General features: G+C 35.8%; 1 long non-coding RNA gene across 6 annotated transcripts; it reads left to right on the top strand.

Annotated features, from left to right (window-relative positions):
• The first annotated feature begins 747 nt into the window (after positions 1-747).
• Positions 748-11,014, top strand: LOC110886913. Of its 6 annotated transcripts, none has more exons than XR_002563058.2 (7): positions 748-1,428; positions 1,732-1,806; positions 2,000-2,043; positions 2,250-2,603; positions 9,247-9,330; positions 10,611-10,666; positions 10,789-11,014. It is a non-coding gene; the product is annotated as an uncharacterized LOC110886913 (long non-coding RNA). The 6 variants fall into 6 exon arrangements; XR_004870069.1 differs by having other exon boundaries at positions 5,674-9,330; XR_004870067.1 differs by having other exon boundaries at positions 5,674-9,330; positions 10,611-11,014.
• Positions 11,015-11,620: the final 606 nt, after the last annotated feature.

Genomic DNA, 11,620 nt, shown 5'->3' with positions numbered 1-11,620 from the left:
TTCATCATGCATGTGAGACATAAGAAAAGACCATATTCAAAAAAAGTTGAAGTGTGGAACATGCATATAGATAATGCTATTTCCTTGCCATTATAGGAGTGTGAAAAGCTAAAAAGTATAAAGGGGTGTGGAGTAAGATAAAAGAATTTGTTGAATACAATTAATTATTTTAATATTATGTAGTTTTTTAGTAATTTCAGTTTGTTAATCGTTCATCTACATCCGTATACTTCTACACGTATAACTTTGTACTTGTACATTTTATGGTATAGTATCATCTATTAGTACAATAACATTATAAAGTTGCATTCAGTACTCTAGTGAAACGAAAATAGATATTGTTAAATTTTGGAGAGGGTGGTCCGGTGAGGAAGTTGTAGACAAAGCGTTTGACATGAGTGGGACGACAAAAGAACGAAAAGGAAGAAACATAGGAAAAGTTAGAGGTACGTTTTTTATTTAAAGTGAAAAAAATTTTAACAATCGGTTAATTACAAGAATACATGTTACATGGTTACTAAATAGTGTGATTAAATAATCCGTAATTAAAAGAATAAGCATATTAAATGATCGGGTGGCTCCGCTAATGACATTATAATACTCTAATAATTCATCGTCAGTGATCTAAATTTGCCGTTAAAAAATAATAATAAGCAAAGCTATCAAAATATGTAAAGGTATGAATGAACTATGAAGTATTCATGTAACTTCTTAATTTGATTAAAAAAGGGGGACGTTGACTAGAAAAAGTGGTGCGGTTGTTTGGTTGTTGGCTTGTTGCCATGTTCACATAGAAATATATCAATTATTGCGAAGACACTTTGGCTAGCAGAGACTCAGGCGGCTATTCAACAAAATCACCCCACTATTTGTAATTGTTTCTATATTTTATTTAGATTTATATTTGTAATTATATATAACTCTAATTTACAACATACTTATGCAATTACTGGTTGTACTTCATGCATTGTTGGTTTAGTATGCTTTTAATGGTTGTAAATTGTGCTTCAAATGTTATACCAATTGTTATCTCACTAATAATTGGGCTTTGCTCCATACCAGCCACACACGTCACAATTCACAAACACAAATAATAGAAAGACTTCCAGAAGTTTTAGAGAGAGAGAGAAGAGAGATACGGTGGAAGGACCATCTTTTCTGGTGGTGAACCCGGCTGCGCACGATAGCGCCTCTCACTTCCGACGCATAAACGACTGCCATGGTGGTGGTGAGTTGTGGAGCTGTACTTCGGAAACAAACCCGGGCCGGTCAATGAACCCGGTTCAAGGCGTTTGTGGTGGTGGATGATGGTAACAGGCACGTGGGTTTGGGGGTGAAGTGTTCGAAGGAGGTTGCGATTGCTATTAGGGGTGCGATTATTCTAGCGTGTATTCCGGTAAACTATGACGAGTCTCCGGCGAAGATCCGGTAAGTCTTCTATTCTGTTTCATGTTATAGTTTCAGTTAGATCGGCTCTTGGTGCGTCGTTTCAGACTATTTTCGGTAATAAATAATTCCGGCAAGAATCCGGTCACGTTCCGACCAAGCTCCGATGAAGGAAACTTGACCTGCATGTCTTGTTAGATGTAAAATAGAACACCAAATGTAGCATCTTTCACCACTTTTTTCTTTATTTCAATAAATAATAGTGTAATTCATTCTAGCAATTTTAGGAATTAATTATTATTGACATTGGAAATAAAACAATGAATGGGTTCCTATTTGATGCAGTGTAAAGAATTTTGACAGTTGATATCTATTGAAACCAACAGTTCAAAGAGGCAAGGTATGAAGATTTGACTCAAGGTATTACTAATCATAATAAAGTTCATATTGTGTGTTACAACTAGAATGATATATACCAAAGCTGCTTCTTATGCTTTAACTATATGGTTTAAGTTGTTTGTTCAATAATCTTAGCTGTTGTTTATGGTTTAACAATATGATCAATGTTGCATTTATACATTGTTTGATGGATAATGTTGTTTTGTGTATGCAGTTATTGGTTTTTGAGCTGAGTGGGGGTTGCTACAATTTAGTAAGGTAAAATTCTCGCTTTACTTATACGAAGTCGGAACATTTTATGGAAGTCGTCTACAAAAGATATTATCGTTTTTTGTTCGAACTTTATTGAAAGAGAGAGAGAGAGAGATGATGGATAATATCTTTTTATGTATTGAGATACATCTGATGAATTTTCTTAAGTAACAAAACCATAATCAATCGTTTTATCATTTTACTGTTTACAGGTTATCTTAGATCATGTGCAAACAAAATGTAAACAAATAGTTATACAAGGGTACACTGATCCACATGTCATATCCGACCCAATTGAAGCAATAAGTCATGCTACAAAGCTTTTGCGGCTTCAGCTGAACAACCGGGAACACATACAACCGTGGTTAACACAATTAGTTGTAAACCAAATCTTCGATGCGACCATCTCTCGCATGACACATCCATACCTACTGCTGCTCTTTTCCAACTAGATCATTGTGCTTATTAAGCAGATCTTTTTAACCGTTTCTCCATTTTCATGCAGCAAATCAAAACACGTGACAAGGCCCACTTCTTTTTATCTTCAAGACTTCAATTATGTACAGGTAATGTTAACCAGTTTAATTTTGGGTCAATTTATTACATATCATGAACATGGTTAGGGGTTTTAATAACAACTACAAAGCAAACAACATTAGACTTTTAAGCATATAAGCACTTATATAAGTAATCACAATTGATGTCTACATTTGTTTGCTCTTATTGTAGATGTCCCAGGTATGACCCATTTGACTAATAATTAGTTGACAAGTTCGTTAATTTGAAGTGTTGATGGGTCGGCTCTAAAGGACCGACCTGTTTGGACCTGTATTAAAATATAAATGTAAATCTAGCCCCCGCCGCATCGCGGCGGGTTACATTTCTAGTTGTTTCTATATCTTATTTAGATTTATATATATAGGGTTGACAAAAGAATATGTTTGATAACAAGTTGATCATATCCAGGGCCGGCCCTGAGTAAGTGTCGGGTGGATGTTGACACAGGGCCAAAATCGTAAAGGGGCCCGAAAAGTTTTTAGAATATATATATTTTTTATATATAAGCTATATATACTACATGATACAAAACAGAGAAACAAATTCAATTTGTTCTATTGGTTGGTGGACTCTGCTTTGAAGAATAGGGATCTTGCTGACTTTTTCTTTTTTTTCTGATTGGGAATTGAAGTTCACAGGATATGTCAAATGTAGTTTTCTTCTAATTTATCTCCATTTAAATGAAATTCCCAGATATTAAAATGTAGTTTTCTTTTATTAATGAGTAAATTGTCATTTTAGTCTCTAAGTTTTGTCCAAATTTGCCATTTTAGTCCAAATAGTTTTTTTTTGCCTCTGGGTCCCTGACTTTTCCCTTTTGTTGCCATTTTGATCACATACACTAACTCCATCCAAAAACTCCATCTTTAACTAGGGGTAATTTGGGGATTTTCAATTTAAATGTTTTCAATTGCCATTTTGATCCAATTCCAAAAAATCAAAAAAATTACAAAAAATCAAAAAAATTCCAAAAAATTCTAAAAAATCATAAGAATTCTAAAAAAATTCTAAAAAAAATACAAAAAATCCGTTTCGACGCGAACCGTTTCAACCCGAACCGTTTCGAGCTGAGTCGTTTCGACGCGAACCGTTTCGACCCGTACCGTTTCGACCCGAACCGTTTCGAGCTGAGTCGTTTCGACGCGAACCGTTTCGACCCGTACCGTTTCGACCCGAACCGTTTCGAGCTGAACCGTTTCGACGCGAACCGTTTCGACCCGTACCGTTTCGAGCTGAACCGTTTCGACGCGAACCGTTTCGAGCTGAACCGTTTCGAACCGAACCGTTTCTAGCTGAACCGTTTCGAACCGAACCGTTTCGAGCTGAACCATTTCGACACGTACCGTTTCGAGCTGAACCGTTTCGACGCGAACCGTTTCGAGCTGAACCGTTTCGACGCGAACCGTTTCGACGCGAACCGTTTCGAGCCGAACCGTTTCGACACGTACCGTTTCGAACCGAACCGAACCGTTTCGAGCTGAACCGTTCCAAAAAATCAAAAAAAAATCCAAAAAATCAGCTCAAAATGGTTCGGCTCGAAACGGTGCGGGTCGAAACGGTTCGCGTCGAAACGGTTCGGGTCGAAACGGTTCGCGTCGAAACGGTTCGCGTCGAAACGGTACGGGTCGAAACGGTTCGGCTCGAAACGGTTCGGGTTCGAAACGGTTCGCGCCGAAACGGATTTTTTAGAATTTTTTAGAATTTTTATGATTTTTTAGAATTTTTAGAATTTTTTGGAATTTTTTTGATTTTTTGGAACGGTTCAGCTCGAAACGGTTCGGTTCGAAACGGTACCGGTCGAAACGGTTCGCGTCGAAATGGTTCAGCTCGAAACGGTTCGGTTCGAAACGGTTCAGCTAGAAACGGTTCGTTTCGAAACAGTTCAGCTCGAAACGGTTCAGTTAGAATTTTTTAGAATTTTTATGATTTTTTAGAATTTTTTGGAATTTTTTTGATTTTTTGGAATTGGATCAAAATGGCAATTGAAAATATTTAAAATGAAAATCCCCAAAATACCCCTGGTTAAAGATGGAGTTTTTGGATGGAGTTAGTGTATGTGATCAAAATGGCAACAAAAGGGAAAAGTCAGGGACCTAGAGGCAAAAAAAACTATTTGGACTAAAATGGCAAATTTGGACAAAACTCAAGGACTAAAATGGCAATTTACTCTTTATTAATAGTGTTAGAACTTAACTAATTCAAATTTTAACATAACAAAATCATGTAATTTCAGGGGCAATTTTTTTGTCCTTTTCCATTCTATTATTTAACTAAATGCGAGGGATTATTTATGCTTATATACGTTTTATTGTTTTAACATAAATTTTGTTTGGAAGAAAACTGGGTTAAATAATAAATATATATGTTTTCGTTTAACGGTATAAATTTGAGTTGCTATACATTTCGACGTAAATTTAGTATGGAAACGAGTTGGGTGAATTGTACTCTAAACTTTATCACGTCGCTTACGTCGCCACTGCACATTGTACGTTTTTAGTTAGTCTACGTTTCGACGTAAATTTTATACAAACTGAGTCAAATTTATTATATTTTCATTCAATGGTATGAATTTGGATTACTTTGCGTTTCAACGTGAATTTAGTTCAGAAACGAGTTAGGTTAACAGTGGTCTATAATTTATTCGTCGCGTATGGCGTCGCCGCAACGCACAACGTGTAAAAAAACTAATATTATATTATTACAGTGCGGATAGAGCCCTATTATTTTATCTCGTCCAGGGCCCAAATTTGTTTTAACATTTTCGGAGACGGCCCTAATCATATCAACATGCTTGTGTATTAACCATTAGGGCGTGTCTAATTTTGAAAAGAAAATATTTTTTATTATTATTGATTTACGTTAAAAATCACTTATTCTTGTTTTTGGAAATTATTGATTTATGTTTATAAGATCATTTATTCTTGTTTTTGGAGTCATGACCCTCATGACCACCATGACCCTCCACGTCAGTGTCATGTAAGTCATCTTTAATCAACCATCCAAAACCACTACTCTAAGGGTGTGGTCATGACCCAAACCACTAGCCCTTTATTTATTTTAATTTATCTTTGTCTAAAGGAAAAGGAAATTTGTTGAAAAATGGAAAGGAGGACCATGGTGTCTATGGTTTAATCCATGCAAACCATGGTGGATCAAGCAAGGGGATGGTGTAGCCTTTCAATCATGTTCCTAAGTGGCAAATCATGTTCCAATCATGACATCCATACCCTTTAGTTTTATGGAGTGCCTATCTAATTTTGAAAAGAAAAACACTTTTATAATTATATATTTGTTTACTATATAATATTTGCATTTGCAAGATACGATGAATAGTGAATTAATTTGATTGATCCACTTCTAAATCTATGATTTTGTGAATACTACTTTTTACCTAGTTATCTATAAATTATAATAAATCAAATCTATCTTAAGCTACATAGCTTTCTCTTAAACATTTAATTGTCACGTGGCAATATATTGTGAGTCATTGATTGAATTTGAGCGGTAAAGAAAACAAGGGTATTCAAGACCTTTTTTCTCTCTCATGTTATTAAATCCCGTATCATCTTTTCTTTCAATCAAATTCGAGTTTTCTAAATTACTAATTTGCTTCCTTTTAATCTTTTTTTCTTTTAAACCTTAAATCGAATTACATGTGTAACACCTCGAAAATTCCTGTCCATTGGAATAAAGACACGTGTCATGAGGGATAGACGTGTCAGAAAAACCGGATTAAATAAAAAGATGTTTGGTAGGATTTTAATAAAAAGGGCGTCATGTTATTTAAAATATCTCTGAACGACCCAAGGGCGACATGTTATTAAATCACCTCTGAGCGACCCGAATTTCTATAAATCCCAAGATCCTTAAATCAATTGATAATCATCTTATATGATAACCGGTTGTTTCCAAATAAATCAAGTTCCATCTTTTATGTGGGCTCGGATTTTTGGCAGGATTAATGCTACTAAAATTGCTAATTAAAAACCTTGTGATTTGGAATCAAAATGGTTATTTAGTTATTCAACCTTGAGAGGATCCAAATACTTGAAACTTTGAAGTTTCCGTCAAATTAAAACTCTTGCAAGAGGCCAAGAATTGTAAGAGCATGCTAGGCATGCAATGGCTGAACAAGATGGTCCCACATATGAAAAAGAGGGACTGATTTAGGAGTTGGTTTGAGTGCATTGTCAAGACTTAAAAGTTTACAAATTTTTTATCCTCTGGCCATCGGTTACGGACCGCAAAGCCTTAGGCTTACGGTCCGTAAGGAGGGTACCTGGGCATGTTTCAGCAAGGTCGGTTACGGACCGTTACCATTTCAGCTTACGATCCGCAAGAGGTCCTTACGGACCGTAAGGCCTCAAGCTTACGGTCCGTAAGACCGTCGCTGGCAGCAGTTTTTGGACAGCTTCCTGTTCAGCCCGTTGCACCGACTTAAAACGATGGTTTCTGAATTCAGGGGCTTGCTAGGCGGTATTTAGCCCTCTAGGGACACCTGGGGTGATCCCCCAACCATTGTAGACTTGCTTGTCTTAATCTTGGACCATCTAAGTTCACTATATAAGGGCATGAGGTGTGACCATTTTCCTTTGCTCACTTTGGACTTGGGTTCAAGACTTCTCTGGAGCTTCTCTGGACTACACCAAGTTTTCTTAGGCTCCATAATCCTCCTTAGGACTCTTGTAAGTGCCCTTAACCTCCCTTAATCCATTCTAGCTTAGTTAATTAAGTAAAAGTCAAACCGTCGTAATTAAGGTTTGACTTTGTGATTAATTAAAATGTGCTCTGTCAAATCACGAATTAAAAATACCTTTAGGAAGGTAATTAAGTGGGTAACAAACCCTTAAAAGGGTATTTCCAGATTCCCACTCTAAGCATGTCAATTGTCGAGTCAAAGCTAACTATAAAAAGTCAACAGAACGCTTAAATTCAAATTAACTTATAATTAGCAACGTAGGATGCATGCAACCTGTTTTATCATTAATATAATTTGGTAAATGATGTAAGAACATGTTCAACTCGACAATTTTCTGTTTAGACCCGGTTTGGAACCGAAAGTCACATAGTTTGACTTTCGCTTTGACTTTCAGTTCTGACCCATTTTAGGCAAGATTAAGATTGCCTTAGAGCTTCTTTTGGACCTAATAACATGTTAGTATATCCTCCTGTGATTATACAACTTGGTTCATTAGATATCTTGTTCACATGCATGTTTCCGTTAAATGCCCATATGTTCACCATTATGCCCAAATGTCTAAAAATCATGATTTTTGAAAATGTAAAAGGGTAGATGTAACACCCCAAAACCCGAATGGTTATAATTGCCATGTGTTCTTATACGACTTAGCATGAAATAAACAACTAGGTTATTTAACCTAGTTAAGTAACGCCCCAAAAACTCGAACTACTAAATTTGCTAGTGAGACCCCATGTTTAATAAAATAGAATGTAGTAACTAGGTTATTATACCTAGTCAAAAGTTTAGCAAAGCAAACAAGGGAACAAACTTGAGGGACCATATATGAACAAGGGGGAAAGTTATGTTTTAATAAACAAATCATAACACACAACACACATACATCGTGTGTGTGTGCGTGGAATGCTCTGGAGAAGAACAAAGGGGTGTAAACCCTAGTTCTTAAAGAAGCTCCAAATTGAAGGTTGAATCGAGGCTCAAATCTATTAAGGAACATGAATTAGTGATCACCTAGACAAGGGGATCGTGAGGTATGTCTTGAAACTTAGATTGATGAACTTGTATGAAGTGGGTTATGTTCCAATCCACGAATTGGTATGAAATTGATCATTTATATGTGTTAGATTCACCATATAGGACATGGATTATGCATGGTTTAGGTTAATTTGATGTTTAGGGGTGAAACCCGTTTGTTATTGTGAGGATGATGACTTGAGTCACCACCTATGTCCAATTCTTGTTGAAAGATTGATGTAATATGCGGGTATGATGAATTGTTGTTAGGTGATTGAATGAAATGCGATGATAATATGTTTGATGTTTAATTTTAAATACTACTTGTTGATGAGTAGAAGGATTTGATGAACTATGTATGAATTTAGAAGATTACGCATGAATTAGTTGTACGTTATGCTTAAAAGGTGGTACGCACGCCAAGTGTATGATGAAATGCTTAAGTGAAGTTAGGATGCAAAATGTTATTAAAAAGCTTGGTGTATATAGGAATGAAATACGAAAATGATGGTATGATCATGTTAAATTACTAATTTGAATATGGTTGTAAGCACATTTGCATCGAGAGTAGGTAATGTATATGGTGCCTTTTTGTATAGCCTACTTTGATATTACGAGTAGATGAGAATAAGTCGAAAGTTCACATAATGAATTGTTGACTTCTGAAAGTCAACTATGTATAGGAAGCATGATATGATTCGTTGCCATAAAAATAAGACTATAGGAAGTCGTAAGTTACATGTTATGCCGATACGTGATATTGGTGATGGCATGACGAATTTCACGAGTTCGAAAAAGATATGAATTTGATTATATGTCTTATGCTTGTTGATTGTGACTAAACTAAGTCAAACGTGAAATATGAGATTGATATGATTGTTAACATGTACAAACGAGTATGCTAATAAGAGTGTGATTTCGACGAAATGGAAGTATAGGAATCAAGTCGAGACGGGCTCAAGCACGAGGTGTTAACGGGCCAAGAGGAAGCAAGGGATCGGATATGAACACGGATGCATGAGGTAAGTGATTCCGTAATCACTTCTTAGTTGTTTATGTAATGTTATATGCAATTTAATTATATGTGATAATTGAGGTCAAATAGGAATGAATTGTATGATGTCAATGAAGTATTAAACGGATCTTAGTTTTGATCCGAGCAAGGTAGGTGTGATTAAGAAATTGTAGCTAAGTAGTGGAATTGGTTACTTATGTAAGAAATTCCTTTGTTATTAAGGATAGAGCATAGTTGACTAAAATGCCCTTGATAGATATATCGGGCAAACGACCTTAGAAGTCGTTTGGAAACGAGCTATTCAATTAGAGTAATGTCTTGGACAAGTATGAAAGCGAAGTATAGGGTTTTGTATGTCATAGTCCACTTAATGCGCAAATACCCATAACGGGTCAAAAATAAGCCTTTGAGCGAAAATGGGTTAAGAGGATGCAAGACGTCCGAGAATTTAATCTTTTATGGTAGGTGCCAATGAAATTATTAAAGTTCATATGGGATTGAGGTCAAATAAACAAATTATGTTGATAAATGCACGAACGGGTCAAATAGTTAGAAAATGATAATATGTCGAATGCACGTAAGTTAAGTATTTCCTTAATCCGGAGGTAGGATTTTAAGTTAATATGATAGAATGTGAATTTACAAGCATGTAGGAAGAAACGGGAGGTTAAACGGGTAAACGGTTCAAAAGTTATGCGCGTTTTAGTGCGTACGGACGACGAAACGGAACTGCAGAAAACTGCAAATTCTAGAGGGCGTCGCCGACGGGTATGGGGCCGTCGCCGACGGGCTCCAGAAAGTGAATTTTTGGCTGACGGGTTATTTGACTGTCTACGGGGATTTTTGGCTACGGGTAATTGCAAGGGCTGTCGCCGACGACCCTAGGGCCGTCGCCGACGCCCTCCCCAAGTTCAAAAACCTAAAAATTTGTTATTTAAGTTGATTTATGTATCGTAGGCTTCGGTTTGTTATCCGTGGACTACGGTGAACTTTCCAAACATGATTTTGATGGTTCCTTAGATGTATATAGGCTATAAATCTAAGTCTAAGTCCCATGTAAATATTGTATGATTATATAAGAATGTAGGAAAGATATGTACGTATGTGGTTGTGTATGTATGTATGTGTAAAGACATGTATGAGTGTATGCACGTATGTAAAGTTATAAGAAAGGTATGTATGTATGTAGAGGAGTATGTATGCATGCAAGATGGTACGTGTGCGTGATTTAAATACGTAGAGTTTTAACGTTACTAATTATGCGTTTGAGGTTGGTATGTAATGCAGGAACGAGTACATCGGATTCTTACGAAATTTAAGCCCAACCCGGAATAAGAGGATGAGTAAGGATAGTTGGATGAACTAATGTTAAATTGTCAAACGTTATTCAATCCTTAATTATATGAGATTAATGTTATATGATGTTGTCGTTGACTAACGGATAAGTTGTATGTGATGCCCACAGGTGATACACGGACTTCTTCTGCTACTTAGGAAGTGAAGCGGACGTAGATCGAGTCAAGAGCAAGGATTGCACGGATAGATCGATCATATAGTTGAAATATATAACGTCTAGAAATGTAAATTTTAGTATGAATGTTGTGAATTATTTTATAGAACGTTTAACATTTTAGCTTTTGGAACCTTCTCGAAAGTAATGTCGTTAATAAGGAAAGAAATTTTAAAGCTCTTTTCCGCTGCGTCATTTTTTTTAAGGTAAAACGTGTTAGGGCGTAACAGTAGACATCTTAGTTACTGAAATATAGACTTATCCCCAAAATTTGACATCAGTTTGAGGTATAGATTAAGAGTTATGCTCATTAGCGTAATTAGAAGCTTTCATAGTAAATAATTAGCGTAATTAGCGCGTAGCCTATTTAAGCTTAAATTTTATATCAAAACTTTATACCCAATGTTATATAATAATATTTCGGGAATTTTAAAGATTTTTATTTATTTTTAGGCTAAGCATAACTTAAGGTTTTAAGCTTAATTCGGCTTATGCCGATTTTGCCCCTTTTGGCCATAAAATGAGTTTTACAAAACCTTTTGACCCCAAACCTTTTTCTACTGATTTATTATGTTAAATGTATTATTTTGAGCCTTCTGGAATTATAAAAATATCAGCTTTTCTTTTAAAACCCGGAAATGGCTCCAAATCGCCTTTTTAGGCATTTTTACGACATAGTATATGTCAAAACTAGTTTATATGCATAAGGTCTAATACCTACTGATATATTTAGTAAAGTTTCATATTATAACAGTAAACTAAAGTTGAAAACTCAGATTTCCCGCTT

Source organism: Helianthus annuus, chromosome 10 (genome assembly GCF_002127325.2).
Source record: "Helianthus annuus cultivar XRQ/B chromosome 10, HanXRQr2.0-SUNRISE, whole genome shotgun sequence".
Taxonomy (NCBI): Eukaryota; Viridiplantae; Streptophyta; class Magnoliopsida; order Asterales; family Asteraceae; genus Helianthus; species Helianthus annuus.
The sequence above is the reverse complement of the archived record's forward strand: the minus strand, read 5'-3'. Positions and strand labels throughout refer to the sequence as shown.